Source organism: Bubalus bubalis, chromosome X (genome assembly GCF_019923935.1).
Source record: "Bubalus bubalis isolate 160015118507 breed Murrah chromosome X, NDDB_SH_1, whole genome shotgun sequence".
Lineage (NCBI taxonomy): Eukaryota > Metazoa > Chordata > Mammalia > Artiodactyla > Bovidae > Bubalus > Bubalus bubalis.
In genome coordinates, this window is record NC_059181.1 from 107,127,561 (window position 1) to 107,139,648 (window position 12,088).

The 12,088-nt window shown below is 43.5% G+C and overlaps 1 long non-coding RNA gene across 1 annotated transcript; it reads left to right on the forward strand.

The window, feature by feature from the left end:
- The first annotated feature begins 2,640 nt into the window (after positions 1 to 2,640).
- Positions 2,641 to 3,798, forward strand: LOC123465404. The gene is made up of 2 exons (XR_006640636.1): positions 2,641 to 3,205; positions 3,387 to 3,798. It is a non-coding gene; the product is annotated as an uncharacterized LOC123465404 (long non-coding RNA).
- The last annotated feature ends 8,290 nt before the right edge of the window (positions 3,799 to 12,088 follow it).

Below are 12,088 nucleotides of genomic sequence, written 5' to 3' on the forward strand. Positions count from 1 at the left end.
GTGCAGGAATCCCTCAGAAGAAATGGAGTATCTATCATGGACAACAAAAGAGTCCAAAGTGCAGTAGCTGGATGCAATCTCAAAAACTATAGAATGATCTCTGTTTGTTTCCAAGGCAAACCATTCAATATCACAGTAATCCAAGTCTATGCCCCAACAAGTAACGATGAAAAAGCTTAAGTTGAATGCTTCTATGAAGACCGACAAGACCTTTTAGAACTAACACCCAAAAAAGATGTCCTTTATATTATAGTGAACAGGAATGCAAAAGTAGGAAGTCAAGAAACACCTGGAGTAACAGGAAAATTTGTCCCTGAAGTATGGAATGAAGCAGGGCAAAGGCTAATAGAGTTCTGAAAATAGAACTCACTGGTCATAGCAAACACCATCTTCCAACAACACAAGAAAAGACTCTACACATGGACATCATCAGATGGTCAACACTGAAATCAGATTGATTATATCGTTTGCAGCCAAAGATGGAGAATCTCTAAATAGTCAGCAAAGCAAGCCTTGGAGCTGACTGTGGCTCAGGTCATGAGCTCCTTATTGCCAAATTAAGATTTAAATTGAAGAAAGTAGGGAAAACCACTAGACTATTCAGGCATGACATAAATCCAATTCCTTATGATTTTATACGGTGGAAATGAGAAATAGATTTAAGGGAGTAGACCTGACAGATAGAGTGCCTGATGAACTATAGACTGAGGTTCGTGACATTGTACAGGAGACAGTGATAAAGACCATCACCATGGAAAAGAAATGCCAAAAGCAAAAGGGCTGTCTAGGTAGGCCTTACAAATAATTGTGAAAAGAAGAGAAGCCAAAAGCACAGGAGAAAAGGAAAGATATAAGCATCTGAATGCAGAGTTCTAAATAATAGCAAGAAGAGATAAGAAAGCATTCCTCAGTGATCAATGCAAAGAAATAGAGGAAAACAACAGAATGGAAAACACTAGACATCTCTTCAAGGAAATTCAAGATAAAAAGGGAACATTTCATGCAAAGATGGGCTCGATAAAGGACAGAAATATTATGGACCTAAAAGAAGCAGAAGATATTAAGAAGAAGTGGTAATAATACCCAGAAAAACTTTACAAAAATAAAATCTTCATGACCCAGATAATCATGATAGTCTGATCACACACATAGGACCAGATATCCTGGAATGTGAAGTCAAGTGGGCCTTAGAAAGCATCACAACAAACAAAGCTATTGGAGGTGATGGAATTCCAGTTGAGCTATTTCAAATCCTGAAAGATGATGCAGTGAAAGTGCTGCACTCAATATGCCAGCTAATTTGGAAAACTCAGCAGTGGCCACAGGACTGGAAAATTTCAGTTTTCACTCCAATCCACGAGAAAGGCAATGCTAAAGAATGCTCAAAGTACCACACTATTCCACTCATCTCACATCCCAGTCAAGTAATTCTTCAAGCCCTGCAAAAGAATGCCTGAATCTGTCTCTTCTCTCACGTTCCTGATGATGACCATCACACCACCCTTACTTAATCACTTCCCCAATACTCCATTCTTGAGAGTAACTGAGGGGCAGGGCCCACTGTGGTGCTGATCAATAGCTGAGCAGGACAACGAATGGTCACTCATTGACAGTTGGCTCTTGTGAATGGGGCCATCTGAGGCACCAAGCAAGGCTGAGCTACACCTGTTGCCTAGGAACAGGGTGAGTTGAAATGAAGCACATCAATGGCTAACTGCACAGGGCTGTGCTCACTCTGCTCTGTTACATTGTGAATAGAATAAGAATCACTGTGAGGTAAAGGTTTGTCAAAGTAGTTCTCAAGCTGGGCTGGCTTTGACATTCTTGATGGCTTTAAAATTTTAGCTATAATATATGCCGCACATGCAATCATGTGACAGCTGTTGGAGGGGCATATAGATAAGCACTGCTGACTGGCATGCATGGCAATACAATGAAAAGAATGATGTACAAAAGCTAAACAAGCATGTGAAATTAAAATTTGCAGTGAGAAAAGAGTTAGTCAAAAAGATTAAAGTACACTGGAATCAAAGTATTCTTATGGAACAGAGCAGCATGAGCACAGCCATTAGCAGGTAGCCATTGCTTTGCCTTAGTACTCCATATCCTGTTTCTAAGCAACAGGTCTTGCCCAGCAATTAGACAGTGCATCGCTCGGCCTTGCCAATAAGCAACAAACTATCAGTGAGATACCTACTGGTACTTCTCCTGCTCAGCTATTGTTCAGCTCCACATTGGGCCCTACCTGATGATAACTGTCAATGAGGGACCACTGGGGAAGTGATTCAGTCAAGAGACAGTGGTGCATTGGTCATCTGACTCTTGCCTTTGGGCACTTTACTTTTTTTTTTTTTAATTGAGAATGTATTTCTGGTAGATGGGGCAAGTTGAGTTTCCCTACTCAATATGAGAGTTGAAGTGTCCCAAAAAATATTAATGGAGGAGACATTTATGACTTTCTTGGCTCTGATGTGTAATTTTATGGAGACAGTGTATACACCTTGGGGCAACAGACTGAGGATTCACCAAGTCTTGGGGTCTCTAAAGCTCATTGGAGTAGCAAAAACATACAACCTGTTCTTAATTACCCTTTTCCATGTTAAGTGCTTGCTCTTAAGTTCCTTAAGCCCCTCAAGAACCCCCACTAGGAAGAGGGTTGTCAAAAGATGAAATGACTAGATGACTCTGAGGAAGAGATTTGGAGTGAAAAGTGTTTGGTAGAGGTTCATACAGGGATGGAGGAGGCAGGAGTGTTGAGGGGGAAATATACGTCAAAGAATAAAGGGCACTGAAGGAAAGTCTGAGGGTCATGAGAAGAAACACCATGCCCCTGAATCACCACTCCCCAGAATCAGACACACAGAGGTGTCAGGGGTGAGAAAGTTGTATCATGGCCTGCCTCAGCACCCACTAACCAATGTTGATGGGCACAGTGGTTCATTGTGATGTCTAAGACCCCAAAGCCACCATTGAATGGGGAGTGCGTAGCTAACCAATCAGATTGAAGGGTGTGGCTCCTCATTGTTCTGAGAAGGTATATATAGGGAGGTCAGAGGCAGAGATTCTGGGTTATGCCATTTCATGCTATCATCTTAAGGTAACCAGGAAGCCACGGCAGTCAAGAAGAGTTCCAATGCGGTATCCTACAAGGGTGAAAGGACGAAAGAAGACCCTTTGTCCACAGAGATACAGAGGCAGTGTGAAAGTAAGATGATGCCCTCTATGCTCCCCACTTTCTCCATTGACTTTGCTGCCCAAGACTTCTACACTGCCCTTGCCTGCCACAAAAGCCCTCATCAGCCTCCGTCCCTTTTCATGAAATCTCCCTTCAAACTCAGATGTTATACCCTTTCATCAAATCTAATACCCTTCTCTTGTCTTTCAAGGCACGGAATATGACCATGAGGGTCAGAAGACCTCAAAAAGAACCTTGAGAAAGAAAATCCGATCATATGCCACTCATTCGAAGTAGATAAAGGAAACAAGAAAACCAAACTTTTTTTTCCTGTTCATCTGCACGTAAGAAACTGAATCAAAGCCGAAAAGGGTACAAACATATGAGGCAGTCAAAGAACGAGGCAGAATCAAAAGAGAGGGTAAGTTCAGCCACCCCAGAATGTGATACTCTGGAGAAGAACAATCTGGGCAGGCAGGAACTGAATAGAAAAGGTCAGACAGTTTAGAATTGTGTCTCCAGAGGTCTGCTTTCTTCGAAATAGCCAACCAGGAAAAGACTGACTCTCACACTAACATAGTAAACTGATGGCTGTGATTAAAATACACATCAAATGGTGAAAAGATCATATTTTGTGTGTGTGAATTTTCTGATGGGAAGAGAAGGAAGGAAGAATATAGGTGGCTACCTGGTGGGGAGGGATGTGGGTTCCCAAGAACTGAGGGAACAAACCCTCAGGTCCCCAGTTAGCCAGAGAGTAGACTTCACGAATGGATCAGAAGTTTGCGCTGAAGGTGAATAACACTGCTTAACAACTGATCTCAGCGGCAAGGAGTAGTGGTGCAGTGTTACTGCCATTGTTTGGGGAGTGGAGTGACATTGGGGTCTAGATTGCCAGAATCCAGATGGGAAGAGGGCTTCACAAGGGGATGGTGAATGCCATACTTTCCCTGATTGAGGCAGGCAGAAATCACCTCCTGGCCACTTACATCATAACAGGCTTTGTTGCATCATTCACCTATTCTGTCAGCTAAAGGTGCTCAGGAGGCACTAAATGCTGAAACAACTAAAACCCACAATTAGCACTCCCAAAGATTAAAATAATGTTTGGAGGGATCAGACCAAATATCAATTAGGGCACTGTTATCCTAAGAAATTTGTGGGAGCAGTGTGTTCCCAAGGGCAGGGCAGTGGATGTGGTCCAATCCTGGTGCAGATGACTAACAGGATCACGATACACAGATAATGTTTTTGGGTGGGAGGCACCATGCAGTTTGTGGGATCTTAGTTCCCTGACCAGGCCTTGAACCGGTTCCCCTTCTAGTGAAAGCATGGAGTCCTAACCACTGGACAGACAGAAAACACAGGACAGAGACTTTTGATAAATGTATTAATATAAGACTGTGTAAAAGCTGGTCTTATATTTATCACCATACTCTACAATTTCAAAATAACTACAGTCATAAAACATTCCTCCCCAATAAACTCTTTTGTTAGTCCAAGTTCTACAATTTTCGTGGTTTAAAAAGAAGAGTATCAAATATTTAATTTGGTGTTAACTTTAGTTTTGAAGTGTTTGAAGAGTTTTAAGGAGTAGTCAATCAAATATGGAGATATATAAAGCAGAGTCTCTACAAGCGGAATCCCGTGTGTTTTCAGAAAGCATTTTAGAAACAATTAAAACAGAGTTTCACTATCAGCATCCAAAAGTTGAGTGCAGATTTTAAGTCAATGCTACGGTATCTTTTATCTGGTCTGCAGCTCCCTAGTTAAATCTTTCTGGCACTTTAACTCCTGAGAGACACAGTTGATGATTCACAGTCAGTCACTGAATGTGATTTAAAATCATTAAGAGTGAAGGAGACCCTGGGTTTGTTGTCCTTTCAAAGCAAGTGGGAGAACTATCAACTCTGCCTCTGAAAATTAGTCAGCTAAGCACCTACCAGGATGATATGGACAGAGAGCCCTGATAGGTGGGTGCTGTGATTCCAGATCTGAATACATTATCACCGTTTAACACTATCACTTTATTGCCCTGTTGTAGGACTGACTGAAATACTTGCTGTTAGGGGAAGGTAACAGATTACTAGGCCTGAAGAGCTGAAAGTAAAAGTTCCTCAGTTGTATCCAATGGATGGTGATCCCATGGACTGTATAGTCCATGGAATTCTCCAGGCCAGAATACTGGAGTGGGTAACCTTTCCTTAGTCCATGGGATTTTCCCAACCCAGGGATCAAGCCCAGGCATCCCACATAAAGGCAAATTCTTCACCAGCTGAGCCACAAGGGAAGCCAAAGAATGCTGTAGTGGGTAGCTTATCCCTTCTCCAGCAGAGCTTCCCTACCCAGGAATGGAACTGATGTCTACAGCTTTGCAGGCAGAATATTTCCCAACTGAGCTATAAGGAAAGTCCTGAGGTGGACCAAAAGTGGAGATTAGAGGGCCTTGTTTCCGTAAAGTAGCATTGGTATATATTTTAATATCCGTGGATATAGTGCCACTTTGCAGAAAGAGTTGAGGATGCATAGAGTTTAAAAAGGATCCAAAGACTCTTAGGGTTAAAAGAGAAAAACATAAACACTAAGCCATGGGTTGAGAAAGAGTATATCCCTTTAGATCAACAAGAATAAATCAATATCAGATGTCTGTAGCTCTCCTGGAAAAGGACAGTATACTGTGATTCAAACATGACAAGTCCTATTGCAAACGCTATGTTGTATGGGGGTGGGGGGTTTGCTCATTAGCACTCACAAAGAGCAGTAGAAACTCTTTATACTTCCACTTATACAGGTTCGCTATGAATAATTTCCAACTGACCCATCTAGCTGTGTCCATAACAACCTCTATTGCCTGACACAACGATTTCCCTAAGACCTTCTCCTTTCCTCTATGCCTGTGTCCATCCTATCATCTGTGACTCAGAAACTAGCAACCATCTGAGGCCAGCCGAATGGTCACCTCCCAAGGAAATGTTCTTAATCATTCTCTTGTATATTAATATTTTCACGTTCTCTAATCACTTGCAGTTCATTACATGCAGTTTGTAGGATAGGTTTTGGAGTATGTATCTTATCAGAAATGCATGCCAGAGAGGGAAACGGATTAGAAATCAAAAGGGTGGTGATATAAAATATTATCAAAATTTGATTTATCTAAGACTGTAAGGGAGAGAATCACTCTCTTCTGCCAAGTATGTCCAAGAATCTGTTTGAAAATATAGTAAAAACCATAAACTAGAGAGTGGATCAGAAGTCAAAGAACTTAAATGAGAAGCTTATTGTATCAGTAGTCAAGAGGAGCTCTATGTCCTTGTATTAAGAAAACCCTTTTGCATGTCACCAAATGCAAAATCCAAAGCAGTGCCCATGGACTCATGATGAGTGCACAATACTGCTGGCCCAGAGGCTTCTCTTGATTGGCAGAGGTCAAGAGCAAGTCTATGCGCCTAGGGTCAGAATGCTTCTGCCCAGGATCACATCCACCTATCAGCGGGAATCAAGTGGGAGTCCCCAAACTTTACATGCTCCTGACCAAGTCCCTCACTCCAGTGCCTTTGCTACAGGCTTGTCACTCATTACTGCCTTGAGATGATCATGATTAAGTTTCACCTCACCATCTCTTCAATTAACTGCCATGGGCAACTAGAAATCTAAATGCAAAAGATTGAAATAGGACCCTTAACGTAAAACACATCAAAAACTAAACTCAAAGTTGATTAAAGATTTAAATGCAAAATCTGAAACTATAAATCAACTAGAAGAAAACATCCTGGAGAAGTTGTAAACATTGGTCTTAGAAGTGATTTTATGTATGTGACACTGAAAGCATAGGCAACAAAAGCAGAAATAGAAAAGTAGGACGACTTCAAATGATTAAACTGCCTCCCCCAAAGAACATCAAAAACACATCTACATAGAAGCCAAGCTGATGGTTACCAAATGGAAAGTTGGGGCGGGGGGATGAATTGGGAGTTGGGGATTAACATATATATAGACACCACTATATATAAAATAGATAACCAACAAGGACCTACTACAAAACCACAGGCAACTCTGCTAGAAATTCTGTAAAAACATAAATGGAAAAATAATTTGTAAAGGAATAGATATATGTATGTGTGCCTGTGCAAGCTCAGTTGATTCAGATGTGCCCTACTCTTTGTGACCCTATTGACTGTAGCCTGCTAGGCTCCTCTGTCCATGAGATTCTCCAGACAAGAATACTGGAGAGGCTCGTCATGTCCCTCTGAGCATATCTTCCCTACCCAGGCATTGAACCCAAATCTCCTTCATTGCAGGGTGATTCTTTAACAACTGAGCCAGGTGGGAAGCCCAAATACATGTATATGTAAAGCTGAATCACTTTGCTGGACACCTGAAACACAACATGGTAAATCAAATATCCTGGAATGAAAAAAAAAAAAAAAAGAATCCATCAACATGTAGAACAATTAGCTCCAAAAACTAATTGGAAAATACAGATAGATTCCCAAACTTATTCTCAAAGAAAGATCCACAGGGAACAGGGTATGAAGAGAAAAGGATGATTCAAGTCCTGACCTGTGCCCATGGGAGAGGACTCAGAATATGAGGGAGATTATACGGTTGGAGATATGCCCTGGGTGTGAGTGTTTGGAGCCATATATTGGACACACAATTCATGGGGTCTGACACAGGGAAGAGAAACACCCTTAGATGGTTGCAGGGCTATGTGGACTAACAGGAGGTCTGTGGGAAGCCCAGACTCCCCCTCCAGGAGCATGTGCTCAGGGGCTTGCTCCCAAGCCACATTGAAGAGGACAGATTGAGACCGAATTTGTGGATGCCTGTTTTCCCATCAACTGCCCACCCTCACACATCCCCTGCTTAGTTCGTGTGTCCGATCTGCACTGGAGAAGGCGTTGCCATGACCAGGCAGACAGCTGGAATGTGGGAAACAGAGGTGCATCTGGCCCAGGGCAGCATGTGGGTGGAAGAGCCGGGGTCATGCTCATGGAGGGCACTTACATAGGCAGCGTATCAGGAGAAGTCCTGATCTCTGATAGAGGCCAGACTGCCACAGCAGATGACCCAGTATGTGCCCAGAGCCCATGAGGGCCTCACCTGCACAATAGCACCCCTCTTCAATCGGGCAGGGAGAGCAGAAGCTGGGGGAAGTGATCAGCCTTGAGGGACCAAGAGGTCTCAGACCAGAAGGTATGTTTAAGCAGGGCAGGAGACATTACTAATGGTGATGGCACGTTGGAGGTAGCCTGGATCTCTGTAAGCAGCCAGCCTGGAGATTTGCTCCTTTTGTTATTTTTCTAACCAGAACACGCTCCTCTTGGTCCTCTGTGGCAAGGGTTGCAGTGCTGGGAGAGGGGAGCATATATACCTGAGGTAACACAGCCAGATCTGGCCTGACATTCAGGGCTTCTGCTCCAGAAACTTGGGATCCCACCCTGCCCCCAATAGGACAGTGAAAGCCACTGAGGAAAAGGAAGTCTCTGCCTCACATCTGGCTTCAGACGTGGTACCACTGAACTCCCAGGCATAGGTGCTGGCAGACCCTAAGGAAAGATGTGACTTGTGGTCCATCAAATCCAGCTCCACCCCACCCCCACCCCCAGCTGACTATGCTACAGACTCTACAGTGATGCTCCCCGACAAGATGACCCCTTCAAGACCATAATAGATAATTGATGCACTTAAATTCAGAGAAGCAGAGAAAATGGGAAGACAGGAGGACTGGTCTCCACTGAAAGACTGAGAGGAAGTCAGTTCAGTTTGTCAGTCATATCTGATTCTTTGCGACACCAGAGCATAGAATAACTAAAGAGACTCTTGATGAAAGTGAAAGAGGAGAGTGAAAAAGTTGGCTTAAAGCTCAACATTCAGAAAACAAAGATCATGGCATCTGGTCCCATCACTTCATGGCAAATAGACGGAGAAACAGTGCCAGTGGCAGGATTTACTTTTGGGGGCTCCAAAATCACTGCAGATGGTGACTGCAGCCATGAAACAAAAAGACGCTTACTCCCTGGAAGGAAAGTTATGACCAACCTGGACAGCATATTTAAAAGCAGAAACATTACTTTGCCAACAATGATCTGTCTAGTTAAGGGTATGATTTTTCTAGTAGTCATGTATGGATGTGAGAGTTGGACTATGAAGAAAGCTGAGTGCCGAAGAATTGATGCTTTTGAACTGTGGTGTTGGAGAAGACTCTTGAGAGTCCCTTGGAGTGCAAGGAGATTCAACCAGTCCATCCTAAAGGAAATCAGTCCTGAATATTCATTGGAAGAACTGATGTTGAAGCTGAAACTACAAAGCTTTGGCCACCTGATGAGAAGAGCTGACTCATTTGGAAAGACCCTGATGCTAGGAAAGATTGAAGGTGGAAGGAGAAGGGACAACAGAGGATGAGATGGTTGGATGGCATCACCGACTCAATGGACGAGTTTGAATAAACTCTGGCCGTTGGTTATGGACAGATACATGCTGCTGTTAACCCTCTTCAGCTAAAACATCTTTTCCACAAAAAGTTTCTGAAATCTGGTGCCTGTTGAGGGGCCCCCATGAGAAGATGTGTGGTTCCCTGTGTCCCCCACTGTCATGGATGCTGTAGCCCCCCAACAAGCATCTGTGCCATCAGGCTGTTTTGGGACTGCAGCCTTCTCTAAAGGGTCATGGAGGCCCCCTCCAGTGGGAACAAGAGGATCCAGTCACCCCAGAGGGAGGGTCCCATAGAATACAACTTCATGCCTACTGGGACTCCTGAGGACCCTGGGCCAGCCTGTCAAATTAACCCCCTCGCCTGGCATCCTCAGTGAACACAGGGAGTCAGAGTCTTGGTCTATGGACAAGTCTCCTGTGAATTTTTATGTTTAATTCAGCAAATATTAGAAAGGTAAACCTATTAAGCACTGAGATCACACTTGGGAGAAGATGGGAAGAGTGAGGTAATTAGCAAGACTTTGGACTTGTCCCAAAATGCGAATGCCAAAGAATGCTCAAACTCCCGCTCAATTGCACTCATTTCACACGCTATTAAAGTAATGCCCCAAAGCCTCTGAGCCAGGCTTCAGCAGTACGTGAACTGTGAACTTCCAGATGTTCAAGCTGGTTTGAGAAAAGAGAGAGAAACCAGAGACCAATTTGCCAACATCTGCTGGATCATCAAAAAAGGAAGAGAGTTCCAGAAAAAAAAACAAAAAAAAAACATCTACTTCTGCTTTATTGACTATGCCAAAGCCTTTGAATGTGTGGATCAGAATAAACTGTGGAAAATTCCGAAAGAGATGGGAATACCAGGCTACCTGACCTGCCTCTTGAGAAACCTGTATGCAAGTCAGGAAGCAACAGTTAGAACTGGACATGGAACAACAGACGGGTTCCAAATAGGAAGATCATATGTCAAGACTGCATATTGTCACCCTGCTTATTTAACTTATATACAGAATGCATCATGAGAACGCTGGGCTGGAAGAAGCACAAGCTGGAATCAAGATTGCCAGGAGAAATATCAATAACCTCAGATATGCAGATGACAGCAACCTTATGGCAGAAAGTGAAGAAGAACTAAAGAGCCTCTTGATGAAAGTGAAAGAGGAGAGTGGAAAAGTTGGCTTAAAGCTCAACATTCAGAAAACTAAGATCATGGCATCCGGTCTTATCACTTCATGGCAAATAGATGGGTAAACAGTGGAAACAGTGGCTGACTTTATTTTTGGGGACTCCAAAATCACTGCAGATGGTGACTCCAGCCATGAAATTATAAAAACACTTACTCGCTGGAAGAAAAGTTATGACAAACCTAGACAGCATATTAAAAAGTAGAGACATTACTTCACAGACAAAGGTCCGTCTAGTTAATGCTATGGTTTTCCCAGTAGTCATGTATGGATGTGAGACTTGGACTATAAAGAAAGTGGAGCACCGAAGAACTGATGTTTTTGAACTGTGGTGTTGGATAAGATTCTTGAGAGTCCCTTGGACTGCAAGGAGGTCCAACCAATCCATCCTAAAGGAGATCAGTCCTGAATGTTCATTGAAAGGACTGATGTTGAAGCTGAAACTCCAATACTTTGGCCACGTGATGCAAAGGGTTGACTCATTTGAAAAGACCCTGATGATGGGAAAGATTGAAGGCAGAAGGAGAAAGGGAAGACAGAGGATGAGATGGTTGGATGGCATCACCGACTCAGTGGACATGATTTTGGGTAAACTGTGGGAGTTGGTGGTGAACAGGAAAGCCTGGCATTCTGTGGTCCATGGGGTCACAAAAATTCGGTCACAACTGAACTGAACTGGATTTGTGACTGAACTGAACTGAACTGGATTTGTCCCAAGAGGCTGACTGTGTAACTGGGAGAGAGGAAAAATGGACCAGGTGAAAGGAAGAAAGGATATAGCCAGACACAGTGCAATGCCTCGGGAGAACTTTGGCCAAGAGGACACTGATTGCTACAGAGAGGATGTGGGAAAGCTCGGAGATGCAGTCCAAACTGAGCTGAGTAAACCACAAGAGGAGACATGGAAGCAGGCATGTTCCCTGAGTCTGTCTCCATTCTTTAACAGCATGAGTTCATGAAGCTGAGCAGACACATTGAGCCCAGGAGGGAGCACTGGCAGACAGAGGATCAGCATCTGAGAGCAAACTTCTGGCTAAGGGCACACTGTGTGGAGCCAGTGCTGTGGAGAAAGGAGAGGGCCACCTGTAGGCTCTGAGTGAGTGGCAAAGGTAGTCGGTTGGCATAGAGAGTGCCTTTATAAAATAAGGAGCTAACATTCAAAACCCAGGAGATCTCTTACTGAACTTCAGCTTTTTTGGCCATTCTGGACAAATCAAAAGGCCTGGCACCTGGACTGCACACCCTCCTATTGTGAGTGGCAGCTCCTCCTGGGCTAGATCATGCCCTCTCCGTGTGTTCT